The 25,821-nt window shown below is 39.2% G+C and overlaps 1 protein-coding gene across 5 annotated transcripts in view; it reads left to right on the top strand.

The window, feature by feature from the left end:
* Positions 1 to 4,796: 4,796 nt before the first annotated feature.
* ZNF280D (zinc finger protein 280D) overlaps positions 4,797 to 25,821 on the top strand; it is a 296,330-nt gene continuing 275,305 nt past the window's right edge. For all 5 annotated transcript variants that reach the window (XM_068552217.1, XM_068552151.1, XM_068552176.1 and 2 more), the window contains exon 1: positions 4,797 to 5,549. The gene's annotated coding sequence lies outside the window, so the exon portion shown is untranslated. The remainder of the gene's footprint in view (positions 5,550 to 25,821) is intronic.

The following is a 25,821-nucleotide window of genomic DNA, read 5'->3' as shown; positions in this document are numbered from 1 at the left end:
AATCAATCAGCCAGTATCTAAGGACTGCCTGCTGGGCTGGCACTGTTAAGACATATAATACATGACCCTGCTCCAGAGACACTTACAGTCCAGTGAAGGAGGTAAAACCAACACACGTGAGGCAATTAGGAAACACTACACGTTGGTATCCGAGAGACATTTGGCTTTTTGCCACTCGGCATCAATTCAATCTTCTGATAACCGTACCCTGATCTTCCTCTTCTATCGCTCTCAGTCAATGTCTTCTAGGTGGAGTGGACTCCACTCTCAACAACATGAGTAATCATTCCTCTGGCCACATGTCCTAATCGAAGCCAATAAAATATAAGGAGATTATTGCTGGCACTTCTGGGAAAGAGGCATGCACTCTTCCACTGAGATTGCTAACAGTAAGGATTATGTGAACTGGAGCTGCCAGGAGCCACCATATGGAGCCTGAGCAAGAAGCCAACACAGAACACAGAGCCAAGAGATGAAGCAGAATAGAATTCTAATGACATTGCTTAAGCCCTTGGATCAAGCTATGCCTTAAGCTAAATATATCACTCCTTCTTTAGTTATATGAGCCAATAGCCAAAATATTCTTTTTTTTTGCATAAGTCAGTTTAAGTTGTGTTTTTTATTTTGTCACCTGCAACTAAAATAGCTCTAACAATTCATAAATTGGTACTGGGAGTGGGGATTAGTAACAGAAAGACCTTAAATTGTTGAATCAGTTATTCAGAGGAGGCTCCATCTATACTGGGCTGGGAATTCAATAGCAAAGTAGTAGGTTAAACTGGCACCTGTTGTATACTAGGATTCAGAAATGTGCCTATCAAGTATGAAATGTAAAAGGGTCCAATACTAGAGTACAGTTACTAGAGAACATCAACTATTACATGTTGGCTTCTAGTTAGGTCCTGTGAGAAAGACTCAAGTTTAGGATTGAGCCTTATTTATCTAAGGCAGAGAGAAAAAAAATACTGCTTTGTTATAAATGACCATTTTTGCTTACAGACTGCAATCAAATATGACAGAAACTTCAATAATCCGGAGCCTTTAAGGGTGGAAAAGCCCCCAAAGAATGTTGATGCCAATGGAGGCAAGAAATGGAAAAGACGGGCACTTAGAAGAAGTCTGAACACACCCAGGCCTCTCTCAAGAAATTCCTGCCTGCTTAGAAGGATAATTATCCCACTTTGCTCCTCCAGCACTACTATGCCATTCCACCCACACCCCCACCCCCTCCAGCCCCCTTGCAACACCAGTGGCTATTGTTTCAAATTGTTCTCAGGGAGAAACCAAAATGGAGGCCGTTAAGGGAGGAGATTACCAAGGCCTATTACCAAAACACAAAAATTGCCATATTGGAATCTAGATGCAAAGACTGCAGTTTTACATGACCTCTGGCTTTGGAGTTTTTTCCATCATGGAACTGGAGACATACAAATAGACTGCAAGCTTACTAAGAAGTAAAGGAAATTGTATTGTGAGAGAAACCTTAAATCTAGAGAACAAAACCGAGGCTAATTACCCCTGTAACAGGTAATGGAGAAGCCTGAGTAGCTTAATACAACGAATGTTTATTTTTCACTTTTGTAGAGTCCAATATCAGTATTCCTGATCAGCAGGTGGTCTTCTACACGGTCATTTAGTTACTCAGACTCTTTCCATCTCATGGCTCTCTTATGTATTCTCCAGGGTCTTAGAGTCCTTTCAGTGCAGCCATAGGAGGAAAAAGAGACCAGAGAAGGCTTACCTGGTTCTTAACCACATTGTTAAGTGATTCACATCACTTCCACTCATAGTTCAATGAGATAGTCATATGACTTTACCAAGATTAACAGGGATGCTGGGAAATATAGTCCCTGACTATATAGCTACTTCCTAGCAACAACTCTACATAACAGTAGAGGATCCCAGCTGTTTGCTGGTGAAAGCTAGTTATCTCTGCCATAGCAAGTGATTTTTCAACACCCACTGTATCAAGAAGCAGAATACTAAAGAGGTATGGTCCCTAGAAGGATTATCCTCCCCATTGTCCATTACAGATATGGCATGGAAGAACAATGGATGAGAGATTCTCCAAGAGCAGAACATATGGCAGCCAGATGGGTTGATCAAAGAACTTTTTCTTCTCTCGTGGTAGGAAGCCTTTGCTATTCCTGTCCAGCAAGATACGATATATCCAATGAATTGGAGACCACTGTGTGTTTGCCATAGTCATTTTTCCAAATATAAGTTTTTTCTTTTTCTATTATAAATTAAGTACTTTGTAGCTAATTTTATCATGTGGCCTTAGGTTGCTAGACCATGAAGCACTATATTGCTACAAGCTGGGGAAACATGCTTTATCCTGCTATCTTGGACTTGAAGTTATCAGCAGTAACTAGATGATCTTTGGATCATCTCTCTTTGGGGAGGAAGTGAGTACATTTGTGGTGGGAAAAAATATTGTTGCATTGAGTAGGCATAAACACTTTTAAAGGCATATGTAGAAGAGGAATGTTTGGGGACATCAACAGAAGAACAGGGATGTGTTGTATGTCCCCTGTTTCCATTACCCAGGACATATCCACCTTTCCTCTGATAACCATAGTCCCATTTTCTAAAGTGGAATCATCTTTTTGTGCCATTCATGTGTTATTAAAAGACTCAACTTCTGGGATGGGCTTCTGATTCAGACCAGGCCAATCTGAGCATCTTCGCTGGGCAACAGTGATTGGTTTAGGAATGGACACAATTTTTGCGGGTAGTGAGGACAGTGTGAGCTTAGAGCTGCTGGTTGCTGATTTGTGGAGCCTGAGAATGAAGCCAACAGCAGAGGAAACAGCCAACATATCAGGGAGAATCCCAATCTTGATAACGTAACTTGAACTTTTCATTCAATCTTGAACTTTTCAGTTATGTGAGCCAATAAATTCTCTTCCCTATTTAAGCCAATTTGAGTTGGATTTTATGTCACTTGCAACCTCAGATCCTTACTGAATCAATACTAAGTTGTGTGAGGGTAGATCCATAAATAAATATACATAGGAAGAAGTGAACATGAATATTCTTGAGGGGCAGATCCAACTAAAATTGAAGGGGTAGATTGAGGAGTAGTTTATAGGGTAAGAGGGAACTAGATGGGGGCAGAAAAAAATCAGTCAGAAGAGTAAATTTAATGCACTAGAAAAATATAGCCATGAAATTATTGAAGCATGAAGAGATGTGCTAAAAGTAAAGATTTAGAATGATTATTCTCACAGGTGATTGGAACAGAGCCAGAAGGAAGTCAGAAATACCATCTACAACTGTTCTTCCTGCTCTTCGCACAGCATTCACACTGGCCTCCTTGCTTCCTACTAATTCAAACTCACCATTCTCCTGCCTCCAAACCTTTGCACTTCTTCTTGTCTCTGCTTGGAAAGTTCTTCCCCCAAACTTTTGCTTGGCTTTCTTCCTCATTTCATTCAGACCACTATTTAAACATAACTTCTCAAAGAGGCCCTTCTAGATCAACTTAGCTAAAATATAAACACACTACTTCCACCTGCATCCTTGTGTGTCCTTCTACTCTGCTTTGTCTCCACAGCACTTACCGCTACATGACATTATATTGTATATCTATTTGTTTATGTAAATGTATAGTCTGTCTCCCCCACTGGAGGAATTGCAATGAGTGCAGGTACTTGTTTTATTCACTGATGTATCCTTGGTAAGTACAACAGAGCCTGGCACATAGAAAGTCCCCAGTGAAAGCTTGCTTGATGATGAATGAATGAGTGAAATGCAGTAAATGAGACGGGGGAAAAAAATCACAAGAGGGGTGAGCTAGTCTCTTAAATTCCTAGAACATTCCTATCATTTCAGCCAAAAACTCTGCTTAAAGCTCCCACTTTTGCTCCACCTCCGCAAGGGAAAGGGAATTAGGGAAGTTTACTACTGCTAAAGCAAGGACTTAAGATATTCTTCGTTCTCGGACGATTCTGGTAAGAATGCTATTTTCTCCTGAGTTACCCCGTTAAGAAGACACATCTCCAAATCCCAGACTGCACAGGGTTCTTTCACCATCTCAGCTCCAAGTAGAGCTCTGAGAGAAAAACGAAGTGGTGGTGTCTAAAAGTCTCAAAGGTTCCAAAATAGTTTTCTTCCCGGGGATCGGCAACCAGGTGAATTTCAGAATAACAACGTGGAGAGGGCAGGAGTCACATGCCAGGCGGAAAAGGGAACCGGGGGCAATCTTCACGGATCCTTCGCTACCACCCAACCTTCTAGCGCGGCCTGCACAGAAACCAGCACGCCGACACTTCAAGGCATAGTGGTGCTTTCACCGTTTCCCTCCCCGGCGTCTTCTCCCCACCCGCCCCTCCCGCTGCAGGCTCAGCCTCCGATTTCCGCTGATCCCGACTGGAGGGAGCCCGGAATCCAATTACGTTTCCCAAGGGAGCGCAATCCACCCGTCTGGTCGCGAGGAGGGGGCGGGGGGTCGAGGAGCCGCGGAGGACGCTCCTCCCCCGCCGCCCGGGCCTCTGGGCCCCCGCAGCCCCGGGCGGGGTAAGCACAGCCTTGGAGGGGCAAGCACAGCCTTGGAGGGGCACACGGCACCGCCGCCGGGACTATTTGTCCTTCCGCGCGGGCGCTGCGGTCCGGAGCCGAAGTCGAACCGGCTGAGTGGCAGGAGATTAGCCAAGGGTTTCCCCCGCCGCGCGCCCCCGGCCAATCGGCGCCGCGCGGGCGGTGCTCGGGGGCCGCGCACACGCGCATTCCAGAATCCACGCCTCACCCGAACATCCTTACCCCCGCGCACGCTCTCCTTCCCGCCCCGCCCTCCCGGCTCCACGCGCGCGTCTCCTCGGGCCCTTTTCCCAGGTCTGGGCCTGGACCGTGGCTTCTGGGCTCCTCGGTGCTGCTCGCCAAAGTGAAAGTGAAATGAGGAAGGACGGCCGAGTGGTCTGCAGGAGAAGAGTAATTAGTGTGAACCATCTGTGTCAAGGTTCACATTAAGCCTCACCACCCTCAGGCTCTATTAAACGACTGGAGTGAAACTACGGAGACTGTCGTTGAGGAGGAAGAAAGAGGACAGCCCTCCTGATTCTTTAAAGATTGGGTGGAGAACTCTTCCCATATCATTGAGTGTTCTCTAGTCAGAGGACCTTAAACTGCTGGATTTCTCACTTGGTTTTCAGCTGTGGTCAGAACACTTGATATAGCCTTTCTCCCTCTCGGGGGAAAGAAAACAACATCCTCTCCTGCACACATTGTGAGACTCATGAGGCCACAACTGACATACATGCTGGAAGGAGAAAGTGCTCTATGGTGCCTTGTTTTCTCTTTTGAATTACGTCCTCCTGAGACTGTGGCTGACCCTAGGCCCATGGCGTTCCTGCATGTGATTGACGTGCGTGATTAGCAGGCTAGTGAGAGAACCAGGGAAATTGCTGTCAAAACAATTACATACAGGGACATCAGAACAATGGCTTGAGAGCCCCCAGGGACTTAGAGACCATCCTAACTCTGCCACGCATGCCCCCTGGGACCGTGGCCAAGTCACATCATCTCTTTGTGTCTTCGGTTTCTTCCTGGTAAGTTAAATAAAACTATTTTACCACTCCCAATCTCAAAGTATATTATAAAGATAAACTTAGATAACCGAGGTGAAAACATTGAAGGTTTTGTTTTGTGGGGGAAGGTGGTGGTGGTAGTTGAAAGACACTCTCTGAACAGAAGAGTCTGTGAAAGGAAACCGTTGGACCTTCAGCCCACAGCCTGCTCATTAAATTAAACTTAATACACATGTATTGACACTAACTGTAGATGCAGAGTTCTAAGCTTGGTGCTGTGTGATCTTGATAAGAGTTCTGTATGTTTACTGAAAAAAATCTTCGTATTAAGTGGTCCCTTGCAGTTCAAACCTGTATTGTTCAAGGGTCAATGCTAACTCCTGCATTCAGACTTTATCCCATGCCTGTGCCAGTTCCCATCACTAAGTCTTGACCATTTTAATTCTGTTTCTGCTCAAGGGCCACAAAGCATTGCTAGATATTGGTACAGAATGGTGCTGTGCTTGGAGCTCCCCACTTGAGCCGAAGCTGTGGCTTGGGGTTCAGACACACCTGGGTATGTCTGAGGAACTGATGGGGCAAGGCGCCAGAAGCCTGTTTACTGGAGTGAATGAGGAGCTTCCTGAGACAGAACATGTCCTCAGGAAAAGAGTCAAACACACTGAGCTTGAGCCAGAAACAAAGACCAAGTCTTGAGAAGGGAGAGGTCCCTTTACATCCAGTCCTGTGTCACCTGGCCCTTGTCTGAGTCCAGTAGGAGTGGGGAAGGGATAAGAAGATGGAGGCTATGGGTAAAAGCTGAAACATCTGTTTCAAACTTTTCAAGTCCCACATTTCACATTCGTAACACATGCTCTCACCTTTATTAGAAAAGTCAAGCTATCAACATAAGTGCAAGCAACAGAAAACCAGACTGGAGGCAGCTTTTGAAAATTCAGGAATTTATTATCCCATCAAATAAGAAGTTTGGAGGAAGGTGGTTCCTTTACTGGTTAATCGAGTAACTCAAGTATGTCACTGAGGTCCCAACTAGATATCGTCTTTCTACTCTGGCATCCTCAGACAATGGTAATTTCTCCTGCTATCTCCCTTCAGGGCAGCATCATAGCTTCAGCATTTCTTGGCATCAAATGCAGTCAAGGGAATCCAACAAAGAGGGATGTTGTCTCCCACTTCTTTCTTTCTGTCTTTGTCACTTTCATAATAAAGGAAGGTTAACCTTTCCTAGAGGCCTCTAGTAGAACTGAGTCCCATTGGGCAGACTTGTGTCAAACACACATCCTAAACTAATTACTTGTTGAAAGAACGATGCCAAACATAATCTACCTCGCATGCTGGGATGCCAAACATAATCTACCCTGCATGCTGGGAAGAGAAATTACCTTCCTTGAGCATGCAGCAGGGCATAATCCAAACAACATCAGATGTTGCGGCTTAGGTCTCAAAAGTTTCCTTCATTTTTCTCTACTTCAAAATGTTTTTGTATCTACTCTCCTTCATTACTTCTAAATTTTTAAATCTTCCTTCATATTCTGTCTTTACTAGTTCAATGGAGAGATAATCTGGCTCCATTTCAAGACTTGGCCTTCCGTCTATCTACCTATCTAAGACCTTGCTCTTATCCTAGCCACTCACAGTGGTCCCTAAGCCACAAGCCATCACTTGCAGGCTGTTCTACCTAGCACTCCATTAGTGAGAATTAGAGGAGATCTGAGGCCCCTTTTGTTGTCTCAGGAGAACCCAGGTTGAAAGATGCAAGAACTCGTCTAAATCCTATCAGGTGAGGGTGGAGAGGTGAAGAACAAGGGCAAGCTTTTTCTTTCCCAGCAGGGTTCTTTACCCAGAACTTTTATGTCTGGCTCAGCAGTCTGTGAGTGCCACGTAGTATCCTCAGCTACTTGGTTTCAGACTGCTTCCATTTCACCTTCTCCCTCCCCATTAGTACTGATCTCCTGGAGATTGGGTCCCACTCTATTATTCCAAGTCACAAGCTGCAGGAACTCTGATAATGGCTTGAACCTGAAACTTGTTCCATTTCTTTCCTGTACTCATATTCATTCATTTATTTCATTTAACGGATATTCAGTGTTGACTCTCTTCCAAGTGTTGTGTTATGTGCTGGGAAGATGCCGGTGAATAAGTCAGAGCTCCTTGCCTTCAATGAGTTTACATTCTGGTGGGGAAACTTGGCATGAAATTCCAGGTTATCTCACAGGGACCAGAATGGAAGTAAAACTTTGAAAGCAAGGCCAAGTCATTAACTCTGCAGCATAACCCATGTTTTAATCCTTCACAGACAACTACCATTATTAGTCTAAATTATTTTGATCTTTACACAGCTCAAAACATATCACATCTTTTCACAGAGGCCATTGTTTCAGACAATTACAGTTTCCAACAATATAAACACCACATAGGGCAAGGCACTTATGGTACAGTAGGCTTTATTAATAACATGCCTTGTCAGCTGAACAGGCTAGGCTATAGATGGATGATTACAGCAAAAATGGAGGCTGTATCTGATACAAGTTTATGTATCATCAGAGTTGTTACCCTATCTCTGCTCACAGTCAGGGACCTGCCAGATCTTATTCAGCAGAATGGTTTGGAGATGCAATGTCAGAGATAAAAATATTTACTGTTGCTTACCTTCCTTTGGCTATGCTTGCCTGAGGATGTATAGTAAAAATCAAATTTTAATTTTTTAAAATGTTTTCAAAATTCACTCAGGTTTGTTATTCCTACTTCATTTATAGTAGAAAATACGTTCTCCAAAAAAGTGCTACACTAGATTGAAAATAAACCTGCTTATATATTTTCTACTAATAGCACTTCTGCTTCAGAGGGTGCCATGGACCCTCAGTGTCTAATTTATCTTGACAGTGTCTGAAGTGGAAGTAAACTGATTCAGACTGCAGGTCCTGAAATATGAGTTAGGGAAGGTGGATATAGCACAAGTGAAATGAGAGCATTTAAATGAAATATGAACTCCAGTCAATCTGAATGAATTCCCATAGCACCTCAGTCCAGGAAAAAAACTGTAAGGGTTTTAATCCTCACTTAAGCCATGACAAAGTGCATGACCCTAAGTGAGGCAGTTAATTAATTTCTGTGTCTTGGTGTCCCCATTTTTATGACAGGGTTAATCAGACCTGTAGTGCACCTGCACTTGAGTTCAGAAGAAAAGAGAATTACACGCTTTCTGAAATGTAGCTGATAATTATCAATCAGTTATCAACAGGAATTTATTGAGCCCTGCATCTACCCATTATTATACGTCCAGGGCTTAGCAAGTACCCTACACATAAACGCTAAAGAAATCTTTGTTGCATGAATGAATGAGAAAATAAATCAGTGAGCCATGAACTACTGCATGCCAGTTCCTTTGCAATGGAAGACTCGAGATTCATCCCTGCCTTTAAGGAACTAACCTTCTAGTGAAACAAGACATACACAGATAAAAATATACTTAACAATTAAGGTATGAAATGCCAAATGAATGTTATAATCCATTATCTTCAAACTAGAATTTCCAGATTCTTAGCTTCATTATGAATTCTTCCTTAAAATTGACCTACTTGAGAACATGCCTAGAAATATTGCATAGAAATGTTAGAGGATGTTTAATAAAAGACTTTGAAATATAGAAATCTATTTCATTAGGATAATATTCTGTAAGGAAGTGGAATTGAAATATAAGTTCAAGGGGGGAAAAGAAAGACATAAAACTGTTAAAGAAGGACTTGTTTATATTACTTCTTTTTGTATTTTTATTGAGGTATAACATCCATACAGTAACATACACAGACCACCACCTAAATCAAGATATAGGTGATGCCCTCCCATCATGATCTTTCTCAGTTAATCTCCTTCTTCCTTGACTCCAGAGTTAACCGTTACTCTGACTTCATACACTATAGAGTACTGTAGCCTGTTCTTGGAAGTTGTGTAAGTGTAATTATATGGTATGTTCTCCTTTGTTCCAGGCTTCTTTTGTTCAACATTATGTCTGTATGATGCATCCATTGTGGCATACATCAGAGTTCATTCTTTTTAATTATTGCAAAATAGCTATTCTCAAAGTGGGGTCTGAGAACTCCTGGAGGGGGGTACCTGAGAGTTTTCTGGGGGGTCCATGAGTCAAAATTATTTTCATAATCATTTAGGGTTTTATTTATTTGCCTTTTTCAGTGCATTGACGTTTTTGTTGATGGTACAAAAGCAATGATGGTTAAAACTCCTGGCACCTTGGCATGACTATTTTTTCCTTAGATTCATACTCTTTATGTCTTTCTGAAATATCTTTGCTTAACCCAAGGGCATAAATATTTTCTATGATACTCTTTTCTATAAGTTTTATGATTTTAGGTTTTACAAGTAGGACTATGATCCATTTTGAGTTAATTTTGGCATATGGTGTGACTTTAGGATTGATAGTCCCCCTGCTTTTTTAAAAAAAATATGGATACCCAATATCCAGTTGTAACAGTACTACTTATTGGAAAGACTACTCTTTCTCCGTTTCTCCATTGAATTAACTTGGCAGTTTTGTCAAAACACTCTTTCCTGCCCCACATACACACACATACACACGTGTGTGTGTGCACTCTGTTTCTTACTTTGTATTCAGTTTCATTGATCTATATGTCTATCCTTTCACCAATACCACAATTTGGGGAGAATTGTTATGTTAACAATACTGAATCCTCTGATCCATGAAGGTTGTATATCTCTCTTTTATTTAGATATTTTTTACTTTCTTTTAACTATGTTTTGCAGTTTCCAATATAAAGATCTTTTGTTAGACTTATTCATAATTTTTTTGGTGCTATTGTAAATGGAATGGCTTTTTAAATTTCATTTTCCAAGTTTGCTGTAGTATATAAGGATATATCTTTAATGTTTACTTTTGGCAGATTCTTGTATATGAACCCTGTATCCTATGACCTTGCTAAATTTACTTATGGGTTCTTGTAACTGTTTTCTAGAGTCCCTGTGATTTTTAACATTAATAATCATATAATTTGCAAATAGAGACAGTTTACTTTTTTTTTCTTTCATGGATTTAATTAATTAATTTATTTATTTTTGGCTGTGTTGGGTCTTCGTTTCTGTGCGAGGGCTTTCTCTAGTTGTGGCAAGTGGGGGCTACTCTTCATCGCGGTGCGCGGGCCTCTCACTATTGCGACCTCTCTTGTTGCGGAGCACAGGCTCCAGATGCTCAGGCTCAGTAGTTGTGGCTCACGAGCCCAGTTGCTCTGCGGCATGTGGGATCTTCCCAGACCAGGGCTCGAACCCGTGTCCCCTGCATTGGCTGGCAGATTCTCAACCACTGCGCCACCAGGGAAGCCCAATTTACTTCTTTTTTATCTTAATGTCATTTATTTCTTTTTCTTTCCTTCTTACAGTGACTAGGACCTCTAGTACAATGTTGAATAGAAGTAGTTATAATGGTATATTTGCCTTGTTCCCATTGTAGAGGAAACAATTCTTTCACCATTAATTATGCTATAGATGCCATATATTCATTTGAAGAAGTTCCATATTATGTTTGGTTTGCTGGAAGTTTTTATCAGGAATAAATGTTGGATTTTTTTCAAATGCTTTTTCTGTATCTATTAAAATGATCATATAGGTTTTCTCCTTTTGTCTGTTACTATAGTGAGTTAACAATTGATTTTAAAATCTTAAACTAATCTTGTGTTACTGGGATAAATCCTACTTAGTCTTGAAGCTTTATTCTTTTTTTATACTATTGACTTGGTCTCTTAGTGTTTTGTTAAGGATTTTGCCTCTGTATCCATGAAAGATATTAATCTGTAGTTTTTTATACCATCTTTGTCAGGTTTTGGTATTACGCTTATGTTGGTGTATTAGTTTGCTAAGATTGCCATAACAGAATACCACAGACTGGGTGTCTTAAACAACAGAAATTTCTTTTCTCACAGTTCTGGAGGCTAGAAGTCCAAGATCAAGTTGTGGGCAGGTTTGGTTTCTCACTAGCCTCTCTCCTTGGCTTGCAGATGGCTGCCTTCATGCTGTGTCCTCAGATGGCCTTTTCTCTGTGCAAGCACATGCCTCTGGTGCCACTCCCTCTTCTTTTAGGGGCAACAGTCATATTAAATTAGAGCCCTACCCTAACAGTATCACTTTAACTTAATCACCTCTGTAAGGACCTTATTTCCAAATATGGTTATATTCTGAGGGAATGAGGGTTGGGACTTCAACATATTAATTTTCTGGGGGACACAATTTAGCCCATAACACTTGACCTCATAAGATGAGGTGAATAGTGTTCTCTCCTCTCTTTTCTGAAAAACATTTGTATAACTGGTGTTTTCACCATTGAAACTGTCTGGCCCTGGAGTTTTCTTTTGGGGAAGGTTTTTCATAATAAATTCAATGTGGTTATTAGATGTAAGCCTATTAGATTTTCTGCTTTTCCTTGTATATATTTTGATACAATGTGTATTTTAAGAAATTTGTCTTTTTCATCTATGTTGTTGAATTTGTTGGCATAATGTTGTTCATAGTGTTCTCTTATTATTTTTTTAATGTCTTAGGATCCATGCTGACAGCCTCTTTGTTTTAAAATCTTGTTTTAAACAGGCCTATTTTAAAGAACTGAAAAAGAAAAAAATCAAAATTCATTTGGTTATTATGGATGCTTGGCTTTTCTTTATATAATTTAAAGTTAGTTTGTCATTTTCTATAAAAAGGCTGGGATTTTGATTGAGAGTGCATTGAATCCATACACTTGTTTGGGGAAAATTGCCACCTTAACAATATTAAATCTTTAGATCCATGAACATGGTATATCTCTTTGTTTATTTACATCTTCTTAAGTTTCTCTCATGGATATATTGCAGTTTTCAGGATAGAAATCTTGCACAAATTTTGTTGGATTTATTTTTAAGTACTTTATATTTTTTGAAAATTATATTGTTATTTACATTTCAACTTTCAGTTGTTAATTGCACATATTTTTATATATTAGCATGATATCCTGTGAACCTGCTAAACCCACTTATTAATTCTAGCAGGTTTTTCGTAGATATTTCTGAAAGTTTTTAATGTATATAATTATGTCATCTGTGAATAAAGACAGTTTTTTTTTCCCTGTCCAGTTCATATGCTTTTTTTTCTTTTTCTTCTCCTACTACACTGACTAGATTCTTGAGTACAGTATTGAGTAGAAACAAGGAAAGCAGATATCCTTGCCTTGTTTTCAGTCTTTGGAGGGAAAACATGTAGTCTTTTATCATTAATTATGATATTAGGAATAACTAGTAAATTTACTAGTCTTTTATCAGGTTGGTGAAGTTCCCTTTTGTTCCTGTGTTGCTGAGATTAGTGCATGTCTTCTTAATATTCTTTGTGCTTAAATGGGAAGTACACATAAATTACTTCTGTGTATATATGTATGATGATTGTCTCAGGAGAAAGCACTTGTGCAATTGAGTTGTGAACTGAAGTGGTTGCTTTTCCATAGAACACCATTTTTACCTAAAAGAACCAAGAACAAACTATGATTACTCAGACTTAGATATTTGGCAGGTATTTTGTCAAAAAAAATGTTTTGAGCCTGCTCCTGCAAGGCAAACAACTGACTATATTTGTGGACATTGTTAAAATTTGCATTTCCAGACAAAAATTAGAAATTTGGAATGTTTATATTCACTTAACATCCTCCCAGGACTTCATGACATTTCTGTTGAGATTGGTGGTGATATTAACAAATGTGATTTTTCTGCTATACAATGAAGTGTGTCAACATTTGGAATATTTTGTTGAACCAATATTTTAAGAAACTACCACTTACCAAGCTTTTTAAAAATAATTAATTGATTAATTAATTAATTAATTATATTTTTGGCTGCGTTGGGTCTTTGTTGCTGCATGCGGGCTTTCTCTAGTTGCAGTGAGTGGGGGCTACTCTTGGTTGCGGTGCGCGGGCTTCTCATTGCAGTGGCTTCTCTTGTTGCGGAGCACGGGCTCTAGGTGTGCAGGCTTCAGTAGTTGTGGCACGCAGGCTCAGTAATTGTGGCTCGTGGGCTCTAGAGCGCAGGCTCAGTAGTTGTGGTGCACGGGTTTAGTTGCTCCGCGGCATGTGGGATCTTCTTGGACCAGGCTCGAACCTGTGTCCCCTGCATTGGCAGGTGGATTCTTAACCCCTGCACCACCAGGGAAGCCCACACTTATCAAGTTTTGATGTAGTATTAAAGAAGACTGTTTGCAATTTTCTGAAAAGGCTATTGGAATAATCCTTCTCTTTTCCACTATATGTCTTTGTGAGGCCAAATTTTCTCCATATACTTCAACCAAATAACATATTATGACTGATTGAAAACAGAAGCAGATATTAGAATCCAGCTGTCCTCTATTAAGCCAAACTTAAAGAGATTTGCAAAATTTAAAGTAATGCCACTTCTTCTTACTAATATTTTTGTTTAGAAAATATAGTTGTCATAAAAATATGTACATTAACATGTAATGGATTTATTATTGTTACTTTTTAATCGTGGTAAAATCTACACAACATAAAATTTACCATTTTAACCATTTTTAGGTGTATAGTTAAGTGGCCTTAAGTACATTCACATTGTTGTGCAACCGTTACCACCATTCTTTTCCAGAACTTTTTTTATCTTCCCAAACAGAAACTTTTTAACATTAAACAAAAGCTCTCCATTTGCCTCTCCCTCCAGTCCATGGCAATGGCCATTTGATATTCTGTCTCTATGAATCTGACTACTCTAGGTACCGCCTATACATGGAATAGTATTTTTCCGTTTGTGTCTGGTTTGTTTCACTAGCAGAAGGTTTTCAAGATTTATCCATGTTGTTACTTTTATTTTAAAAATAAATTAATACAAAATTTAAAAGATCTCTTGGTCTTAATTTTTAATATGACAGATATTGATAGAAACACCCAAATAGACTAAAACAATTTAGTGTCCTCAATTAAGTTTTAAGAGTATAATGGGGTCCTGAGACCAAAACGTTTGAGAACCATTGCTGTATAATATCTCTGTGTATGTATGCTTGTATGTACCATAATTTATTTACCCGTCTACTGCTGAGGAACAGTTAGTTGATTTCTCTTCAGCTTTTAATTATTATTGATAAAGTTGTTATGAATATTCTTGTACATATTCTGTGGAGGACCTCTACACCAGTTTCTGTCTAAGAGAGAAGTCTAGGATGTCTAGGAGTGGTATGGCTGAATCTTTGTGCCTTTTTATTTATTTATTTTTAATAAATTTATTTTATTTATTTATTTATTTTTGGCTGTGTTGGGTCTTCGTTGCTGCGCACGGGCTTTCTCTAGTTGCGGTGAGTGGGGCTACTCTTTGTTGTGGTGCGTGGGCTTCTCACTGCAGTGGCTTCTCTTGTTGCAGAGTATGGGCTCTAGGCACACAGGCTTCAATAGTTGTGGCACGCGGGCTCAGTAGTTGTGGCTCGCGGGCTCTAGAGTGCAGGCTCAGTAGTTGTGGCACATGGGCTTAGTTGCTCCGTGGCATGTGGGATCTTCCTGGACCAGGGATCGAACCTGTGTCTCATGTATTAGCAGGCGGATTCTTAACCACTGCACCACCAGGGAAGTCCCTTTGTGCCTTTTTAAAATGGATGGTGGTAGATATGAAATCTCTATTGTATTTAGGTCCCATTGGATACATTTCAAAGAATATTGTGTAATAGATTTATTTTAAATGCTAGTATTTACAATATGTAGGATGTTTATCCTTTGTATTTGTTTAAACTTACGACAACAAATTTTAGATATCAATTTAAACATGTGTGAGGGCATATATCATTTAAATACATTATTTTAGGAGGTAAATGAGCAAAGTGTTTTGAAGATTACTAGACAGTAGACCCTTTAGGAGTTCAGAAGAAGTATAAGATGATTGAAGGTTGGGGAGGTTTCTTTCTCTGTCCCTCCTTTCCTCCCCCTTTGCTCTCTTCCTCCTTACTTTTCCTGTTATCTGACAAATATTTACTCAACAACTATTATATGCCAGGCACTCTGCTAGGCATTGGGGATATGGCTGTGGACAAGACAGACAAGGATTTGACTCACAGTCTAGTGAGGGAAACAATCCACATGAAAACAAGCTACTGAAATGACTAAAAATTGTGTTAAATATCATGAAGGAAACAAATGAGTCTTATGATAGGGGATAGTGGTGGCATTGGCTGTTATGTCAGGTGGTTATGGTGGCCTCATGTTGGAAGTGCTAACTGTGCCTAAGAGCCAAGGGAAGATCATTCCAGCAGAGCCTCATACATACTAAGAACATTAACAAGGCTTTGAAGAAGAAAAAGCTTGGAATGTTCCCAAAACTAAAAGCAGGCCACTGCGATGCAATTACTGTCATACTTTGAGTCTTTATACAAAGAAGTTACATAGTTAACCCTTGAAGATGTCTGTAAACAAATATATAGTTAATATAAACTATATAATAAAGTAATAATAAAATTTAGAAAACATACTGTTGGTCATCTTTGAGAAGTGATAGAAGTGAACAAGCCTCTACTTTCCCCTGAGGACAGAGACAAGGAAGGAAGGTTCAGGAAAAAACAAAAAGTTACTTTATCTGCATCAGTATCAGCACTGCTATCATCCAGGCAAGAGTCAGCCCATTGAGAAAAAGATTGTATTTTGTTAATTTTTGTATCTCCAGTACCCAGCATTGTGCTTGATCCGAAGTATATGCTTAATTCATGTATGTTTTAAGGGAGGGAGAAACTGGAGCTAACATTTTTATTTAGTTCCAACTCCTGTACTGGAGCCAGTTAAACAAAATTAAAAGACAAATAGAATCCAGGGGAAAAAATGCAGCATCTGCAACAAACTATAGGTTGATGTGCTTAATAGACTTTATAAATTGGCATATTGGTTAAGAGCATATTCTGGAGTACGAAAGATATACTGCAATGAAGGCAAATTAGGGATAGGGTGAGTGTTTAGTCGGCCAAGGGAAGTCAGAACTTAGAGAAAGAAAGAGAGACAGACAGACAGAGAATGAATGAATGAGAATGGGAATATGATGGATCTGTGATGTCTGTGAAGGTCATTCCTAATTTGGTGCCCCTAGAGCTGGCCTTCAGATGTTCCTATACCATGTTTGTTCTCTTTTTCTGATCTCATGCTGAGGGTGAAAATATAAATGGAAGAGACATATCCCTTCCAAACTGTCCAGCCTCAGAGACAATGACAGAGGCCTGAGTAATCTGTGAATTGATAACTTCCTGAAGTGCATACTATCTCTTAAAAAACTTAGTCGTAATTTGTGCTGACACACAAGTATATTGTGTGTATTTATTATAATAATTGTATTCATTACATAAGATATATTCATTACATATTATACTCCTCTTAATTTTGAGGAAATGAACTAATTTTTGCACTATGTGATTTTTCCAGTTTCAACCAAGCTAATTTCTGACAAGTTAATTTGTTCAACAAGATTGGGTACCTTGTAGGTGCCTCTGGTACAGGGGTAACAGGTACAGTAGGGGTGAATAAAACAAGTGAAGTCTATGACTTTATAGAGCTTTATACTACATGGGAGTGAGGTAGGACAGATAATAAAAAGATAAGAAAATAAATAGCATAATAGAATGAGACATAATGATAGCTTTGGGGAAGAAAAATAGAGCAAGGAAAGGAGCTCAATTAATGTGTGATCAGTGTTGGGAGAAGCAAGGTGGGGGCAAAGAGTGATGGGAGAGCTTGCTTGAGTCCAGCCAAGAACTCACTGCCATGAGGAACCTGACCCTACCCATCCTCACAGTTCCCAGGCTGATTTTCACTTAATCAGTGTGAATTTGTCAGGGCAAGACCTGGAAATCAAATGGTAATAATAGCTGGTATAAATGCCTGGAAATAAAAATGTCTCAAATGTCATCAATTTCTACCTGTGCTTTCCAATTTGCTGACAAACCAACAGCTGAAGTTAAAAAATACAGTACCAAATGGTTTATTGTAATAATGAGATGGTTGGTTTGAAGGAATACTTGTCTAATAAATAAGATTTGAAAAAAGCAACCCTCAGAGGACTAGAGCTAGTACTAGTGTTAAACTGGTTTTGTTTATACTGGTGCCCTTGAAAAGTTTCTTACCAACCATCTCAACCAATGAAAAACTAATACCAAAGCCAATGGTTAATTCTGTGTCCTAAGCTTACTCTTAGTTCATCCCAAAGCACTCTCTCTTCCGCATTCATCCCCTCCTCTTTCCTTCCCCATTCTCCATTTTCTATCTAGATTTTATGTAATCTCATCCAGAGCCATCATCATCTATATGCTGATGACTGTAATTTTATTCAACATTATTTTCTCTTCTGAGCTCTATGCTAGTATATCTGTTTACTTGATTTCTCCACTTGTATGTCTAATAAGTATTTCAAATTAAACATGGTTAAAATAGAAAACTTGGTTTCCATCTGCTTTCTCCAATTCCCAAATATGGACTTCCCTAAATCTTTTCCATCTCAATAAATTATATCTGTCATTTATCCGCTTTCTTGGTATAAATATCTTGATTTCTCACTTTAATTCATACCCCACATTCAGTCCATTAGGAAGTTTTATTGGCTCTAACTCCAAATTATATTGGCAACCAGCCATTTCTCACCATCTCTACTTCAATAGCCCTAGTTAAAAGATGTCATTATATCTTGCCTAGTCTACTGGGAGAACATCCTAAGTGGTCTCCCTTCCCAGTGCATGTGAGCCAAGGCTGCTGGGCTTAGAGGGAGTTGAGGCCTTGTTGAGAGCATGAGGCTCAGAGTGCATGGTGTGTGCATTGGAAGGACAACGCTGAGGTGGTCACTAGACCTGAGCTGGGGTCTGCAAGGTTGCTGAGGGACTGTGGGCAGTTGGAGCAGAGCCTGAAGTCTCTCCCCACACATTTGCACCACTAATAGATGGTGCAGCAGGAACTAGAAAAAGCAGTATGCAACAATCAGGAACCAGGAAGAGAAGCCCTCTTCCTCCTGCAGTGTCCCTCCTGTGCTCTCTATAGATAAAGTTTAACATGTGCTCATTGTAAGGGAGAAATGTTGCAGAGCAGGTACTGAAGGGTGAATTTAGAGCTGAGAAGGAATAAATTGATAACTGGTACAAACTCTTTCAAAATAATAAATAAATCTTAGTTATCTTCACAAGTCACCGCAGTATAAGACTTATTATTACCTTCTTTCTGGGATTATTCATAGATTATTTGTGGAACTGGAAATTAAATCTAGAATGTTCAATTTCCATGTCTTTGTTCCCATTCTTATGTGGAGTTTCTTCTTTGAACATCATTGATACAATTAATAAGAAAAAATCCAACAATATATGCCAGAAATGGAAAAAAAGATGCCTAGGCACCAAGTATCTGGGTCCCTGAGGCCACATATAGCAAATGCTTGGGTGGAGGGCTGGACATGGGCAGCAGTGCTTGATGGTTAGATAATTAATGAAATGCTTTTTTCAAACTGATATTCTCCAAAGAATAAGAGTCTATATACTTTCCTGTGTCAATCCCTCTTTAAGAGCAGAACTAGTCTGTGAGCCCAGATTAGTTCATCACAATAGACACCTAGCAAAAAACAAGTCTCTAAGGGTTATGCTAGGGGAAGGTAAGGTTTGAGGGAAGATTTAGGATGGGGGTGTTTATTTGTGTCCCTCCAAAATTCGCATACTGAAGTCCTAACTCCTAGTGTGTCTGTATTTAGAGATGGGGCATCTAAGGAGGTAATTAAGGTTAAACGAGGTCATAAGGGTGGGGTTCTGATCTGATAGGATTAGTGTCCATATAGAAGAGATACCAGAGAACTGCTGTCCACCCTCCACCCCCATCCCCATGCACTCACCAAAGAAAGGCCATATGAGCACCCTGCAACCCAAGGGGAGAGCTCTCACCAGATACGAACCCTACTGGCATCTTGATTTTAGATTTCTAGTCTCCAGAACTGTGAGAAAATAAATTTCTGTTGTTTAAGCCCCCCAGTCCATGGTATTTTGTGATGACAGCCCTATCAAACTCCTACAGGAGGTAAGAGTAAAAGGTACTATCTAAAGGGTAAGCTGGGGGCGGGGGGTAGAGTGCCACAGACAGGCAAGGAGCAGCATGAGTTTTCCAGACATTTGTGTATTTTGGGGGTAGGGGAAGAGACATGGTAAAAGAGGAGAGTGGAAGGATAGCAAAAAGAAATTCTTTCACTATGCTACCATTTTGCTTAAAACTGGCCTTTTTAACCAATGAAGGGAAGTGGGCTCAGGGTATCCCCAAAACATATTAACACCCTCACGTTTTTCTACTTGGCTTTAGAATTATTTTTTTTTACTATCATCTGAATATAAGTCTATAGCAGTTTTCTTTTTTAAATAATTAATTAATTAGATTTTTATTGTCATAGTTTAAATATTATATGTTTCAGGTGTACAACATAGTGACTCACAATTTTTAAGGGTTATACTCCATTTATAGTTATTATAAAATATTTGCTATATTCCCTGTGCTATACGATGTATCCTTACAGCTTATTTATTTTATACATAGTAGTTTATACCTCTTAATCCCCAGCCCTATCTTGACCCTCCCCCTTTCCTTTCCCCACTGGTAACCACTAGCTTGTTCTCTGTATCTGTGAGTCTGTTTCTTTTTTGTTATATTCACTAGTTAGTATTATTTTTTAGATTTATAGCAGTTTTAAAAGTAAGTATCGTAAAGGCTTAACTCAGGAGAAGTCAAGAAACTAGTTGTCATTCCATGTAGAGTGCAAGCTCTAAGACCTACTTCCAACCATTAAGCTTCTCCTATATAGAAATGGAACCTCAGCTGCCCACTTGGCTCTCCTTAGTAAAGAGGAAGGTGGAAGATAATCTGCACTTGAAAGAACTTCTCTACAGAAAAACTCAACACAGGATGTAGAGATATCCATGAGGTCGTGAATTAGGGATAAACTCTCAGTAGTATTCTGATATCAAACCAGCAGATGCTCAGTGAAGCACTGAATGACCAAATGTGGTATAAAGTAAATAGTGTTAGAAATAAGCTTTGTTTCAGACTCTTTCTTTTCTACATTTGGTTTTCCCAGAGACATCTTCACTATACCTCTTCATGAAACCGTGGCCAGTTCAGTAATGCATCCTTAAATTTATTTTCCCTCCTTTTCTGCCTCCTTTGCTTATTTCCTCACTCTTGATGTCCTCAGATTACAAACCTCTCAATGAAGTGCTAGTCCTCAAACTTGCTCAGACTCTGTTTCCTAGACAATCCAAGCTAAGAAAGTAGGCAAAACAGTATCAAAATGAGTGCTTAAGATATTTTGTAAATAAATTGAGTCAAAATTTGCTGCAGATACAGAAATGTGAATAATTATCCTTTGGTAAAACTAAGAATTGTTGGCAATAAAAAGCCCTAAAATTGAGATTTAAAAAAAAGAAACAAACTTCAGCATTTATGACACTGACATTTTTGGAGAATACTTCCTTTTGTATAGAGTATTCATTATTTGGGATTTATCTGATATTTCCTCATGATTAGATTCAAATTACACATATCTGGCCAGAATATTACATAATGATATTTTGTCCTTCATGGGGTATTGTATCTAGAGATACATGGTGTCCATAATATCACTGTGTTAGTGGTATTAATTTTGATCATCTGGTCAAGGTTATACTTTTTTAAAGTATGCTCTTAAATATCTCTATTTTTTCCATTTGTAACCTTGTCATAACTGGACAGCACTACAACACTAGCAGGCTTTATTATTGCCTCATGCTCCACCCCATCACAACTACCACTAAAATGTAAGCACCACAGAGGCGAGGATTATTGCCTCTTTTATTCACTGATACAAATATTCCAAGCACATGGTACAGTGTCTAGTACATATTTACTGAATGAATGAGTAAAAAGATAATTCTGATTAGTAAAAATGTCTAATAACACAATTTGTTATAAAAAAATTCTTTATGACAAAACATTATTACAGCCATGCTAATTCAGCAGTCCATGGTTATAGGATACAAGAACAGGCTGGAAAATATATGATTAAGGATAATTTAAGCCCTCCCTCCCCATTTTAGCCAATATATCAAACCAAAACGATCAGTTACAAAACTGATTTAGGATGTATTGAAAATTCCCCTTATCACCTCTGGAAGTAATACTAATACAAATGATATGGCTAAAACATGAGTAGAAGGAGGAGGTATGAAAAGGAGAGAACGAATGTTACATGAACACATCTAGATATTACTCACCAGAGCTGAACTTGATCGTAGGAAGACAGGCCTCACTTTGCATAGTTCTGACACGCACGATTTCCTGTTACCATGGTTTAGTTAAATAACCCAGTCCTCCAACATCACAGTTCACATTTCAGTTACCATGGTTCAGTTCAGTCCAGTAGTTGCATAAAGTACAAACTTTGTTGCTAGCTCTTCAGTCCACAAATCACTATGTAAATAACAGATGCACACCATGATCAGTGACCAATCACGCCACTTACTTCAGTCTGTCAGTGACTGGTCACTCTGCATCTGTTATTCAGTTCACAGATAGAGCAAAAGTGTGTAGTTGTGTTACCATCTTGTCTCCAAGTGATAAATCCACATGACATTTTACAAAAATGGACAATCAGAAGAGAGAATTGACCAACAGAGATGAAAGTAAAGCAAATAACCCAAAGTGACATTGCTGGAAGTGAATTTTGTATCAGACATAAATGGAATTATAGAATAAATAGCTGACAGTGGGAATGTTGACACTGTCACCATTTGAGGGACTCTACATATGCTGCCAGAGGAACTTAGTGAAGGCACATTTATCAACATAAAGAAGGAAAGTAGTTGTGACAAAAAGGATGAAGATGTCCCAGAAGTAATACAGGCCAAACAACCTCCACGTTAAGGGAACTTTGGAGATATTTCACAATATGAATGTGCAAAGGATAAAATGTTGGAAGTTGATCCAAACTTAGGAAGGAGTATGACAATTCACTAGGGCATACAAAAGATCTTCACTCCCTATACAGTAAGTTATCAGCAAGAAGAAGGCAAGCAGTGTTGAAAATACTCAATACATTTTTAACAAATAAAACACTTTAATTCTCAATGTTTCTAGTGCCTTAAATTCCAATATTCTAAGTAAATAATAGCTTTACTATTTTTTTCTGTTCTCTGTACATGTATAACTGACAGTTTTAAAATTTCACAAAAATTTTAAAGCTCATGAAGCAATCATAATTTTTCCATTATTTAAATCACTTTGCATAATTTCATCTTGCATGCTCATTTTTTTGGTTCTGCATTGCCATGCAAAATAAAGATTGCCTTTATTGCATTCAAGGTAAAGTGCAAGTTAAATGCTCAGAAGTGAAAAATAGAAAGTTCTTACCATAGTCATGATCTGAAGAAAATTAAGAACCACTGACTGAAAATGATAAGCTGTAGACGTTAGCCTCCCACTTGGATTAATACCAAATCTATATCTCTAGCTTGGGTTTCCAAGTGTTTCTGGGTGTTCCACCAGCACCTCACATATAACACATCCAAAGCTGAACTTCCTCTTAACCCTGCCACCTACCAAAAAAGCCCCAAGTAACTTGTTTTTCTGTAATGAAGTATCAGTCAGGATTAGTTTCGATGGCTAGTGACAGAACCTGAAATAATTGTAGCTTAAATAAGATAAAGATTTATTTTTCTATCAAAATAAAACCTCAGAATTAGGCAACCCAGGACTAACATGGTGACTCACCAATTATCAGGAATCCATATTTTTCTTCTACAATCTTTATCACAAAGTGTCTATCTTCAGGTTACCTCATGGTCACAAACTGGCTGCTGGTGCTCCAAACAGGCAGAAAGAAGGAAGGTAAAGAAAAAGTGCTTGCCACCCTGCTGAGTCAGTGTACTTTAGAGAGTATTCATGGATGCTCCCTGCAAAGATATCTGCTTATGTTTTATATCATTATGCCTTATTAGACAAAATTTGTAGAGTGGCTATTAGATAAGCAGTTAGTGGTTTTTGTCAGGCATCATTAATGATTCAATCATTCACCTAGGCATCAAGCCAGAAACCGAGAGATTATCTGAAATTCTTCTATCTCTCTCACTGCCCGTATCCATGGTTAGTTTATTATGCTACCTAAATTTCTTTCAAATTTGAAACTCCACTTTTTTCTTTAATGCTCCATTGCCTAAAATAGTGCATGACACAAACTGCTGTGTTTATAAATGTTTGTGGAATGCTAATTCAGTGACTGCTTTTCATACAACTGGGGGAAGTTATCTCAGTGAACTTTAAATTGGATCTCCAAATAATATTCAAAGAATATTCCATTATATTATAAAGTGTAATTCCTGGAGTTCTTTAAGTCACAAAGTAGTTTCCTATTCTCTAACACTAGTAGGATTTGAATTAGTTATTCAACTATAAAAGTATGGAATGTGGGCAAACATACTCCCTTCTCTAGTATTTAATTTTTCTTAATTGTATTATTTTGTTAATAGCGGCTGTCTCTTGTACTCTCTCCTCCAATAGACCTCTATGAGCTGTTCCTCAGCATGCCCACAACACATGCATATACTCATACACACACACACACACACACACACACAGAGTGATGGCCTCAAAAGTCTTGTTCCTTAGCAAGCCAAATGTCAAACATCTCAGTGGCAGGTATGAAAAACAATAAGCCTGTCCCTGCTGAGCCACCTGCTGAATATTCCATATGCCAGGTGCTAATTTTAGGAGAAAGAAAGGAAAATTTAAAAATGTATTCTCTTTTCATTGGTCCATGAGAGCCTTCTTTCCTTTTCTCCTCAAGCAGCTGCAGCAAAAGCTTACATGAATGCAAAATGAAAGCAGTACTGGAAACAAGACATAATTTAAAAGAATTCACTAGATGACTTAAACAAATAAACCTATTGGGTTAACCTTATTGTTCTGGAGAGAATAAGCAGTGTGACTGGCCTTGGATTGATGGAATTCACTGGAATAGAGCAGGGCTGACAAATTGGGATAAAATATTTGGCAATTGTTCTCTATCTTGGGACAAATGACCAACGTACTTTAAATTCATTTCCTGCAGCTGGTGAGCGGGTGGCCAGGTCTGCATCCTACCCCTTGTAGCCAACGGGCATTTCTTGACATTGACAGGTTGGCCCCATTTGATTAGATTTTCAACAAAACAATGTACATTGCAGATCATTTTCAAAATATTTTTGTTTCTCCAGTTCCTGACATTCTGGTATAATTGAAGACCTCGGCAAGCTCTGAACATGCTTGGAAAATGGGTTGTTTTGACAAGCTAGAGAATAGACTATTTGCCAGCAAACTGCAGGCCAGAGCTTTAATAGTGGTCATATTGCAAATGTTATTTTATCTTCACCTATAAAATTTTCCTTTGTAGCTCTGAATATTTCAATTGCTCAAATACTTTATCTTAACACAGCAGCACTGGGAGGGGACAGTGGGTGCAAACACACAGAGATAATTGTTGCAATTTCTTATTATATTTGAAGTCATAATTTCATTAAGTTAGGTTTTCAGATTAAAATTTCCCACAAAGTTGAAGTCATATCAAGACAAATATGATTCTGTATACTAATAAATTGGATGTGCAGAAATTCAAATATTCAGAAGTTATGAAACAAGGGATCAATTAGATATACAAAGGCTAATGACTTACATTAGAAATATCTTAGGCCTTGAGACATTGGTTCAAGATGGCAGAGTAGAAGGACGTGCGCTCACTCCCTCTTGCGAGAGCACCGGAATCACAACTAACTGATGAACAGTCATTGACAGGAAGGCACTGGAACCCACCAAAAAAGATACCCCACATCCAAAGACAAAGGAGAAACCACAATGAGAAGGTAAGAGGGATGCAATCACAATAAAATCAAATCCCATAACTGCTGGGTGGGTGACTCACAAACTGGAGAACACTTATACTACAGAAGTCCACCCACTGGAGTGAAGGTTCTGAGCCCCACGTCAGGCTTCCCAACCTGGGGCTCCGGCAAAGGGAGGAGGAATTCCTGGAGAATCAGATTTTGAAGGCTAGCAGAATTTGATTGCAGGATTTCAACAGGACTTGGGGGAAACAGACTCCACTCTTGGAGGGCACACACAAAATAGTGTGCACATTGGGACCCAGGGGAAGGAGCAGTGACCCCGTAGGAGACTGAACCAGACCTACCTGCTAGTGTTGGAGGGTCTCCTGCAGAGGCGGGGTGTGGCTGTGACTCACCGTGAGGACAAGGACACTGGCAGCAGAAG

The sequence above is a fragment of the Eschrichtius robustus genome, chromosome 1, assembly GCF_028021215.1.
Source record: "Eschrichtius robustus isolate mEscRob2 chromosome 1, mEscRob2.pri, whole genome shotgun sequence".
In the NCBI taxonomy this organism is placed as follows: Eukaryota; Metazoa; Chordata; class Mammalia; order Artiodactyla; family Eschrichtiidae; genus Eschrichtius; species Eschrichtius robustus.
The sequence above is the reverse complement of the archived record's forward strand: the minus strand, read 5'-3'. Positions and strand labels throughout refer to the sequence as shown.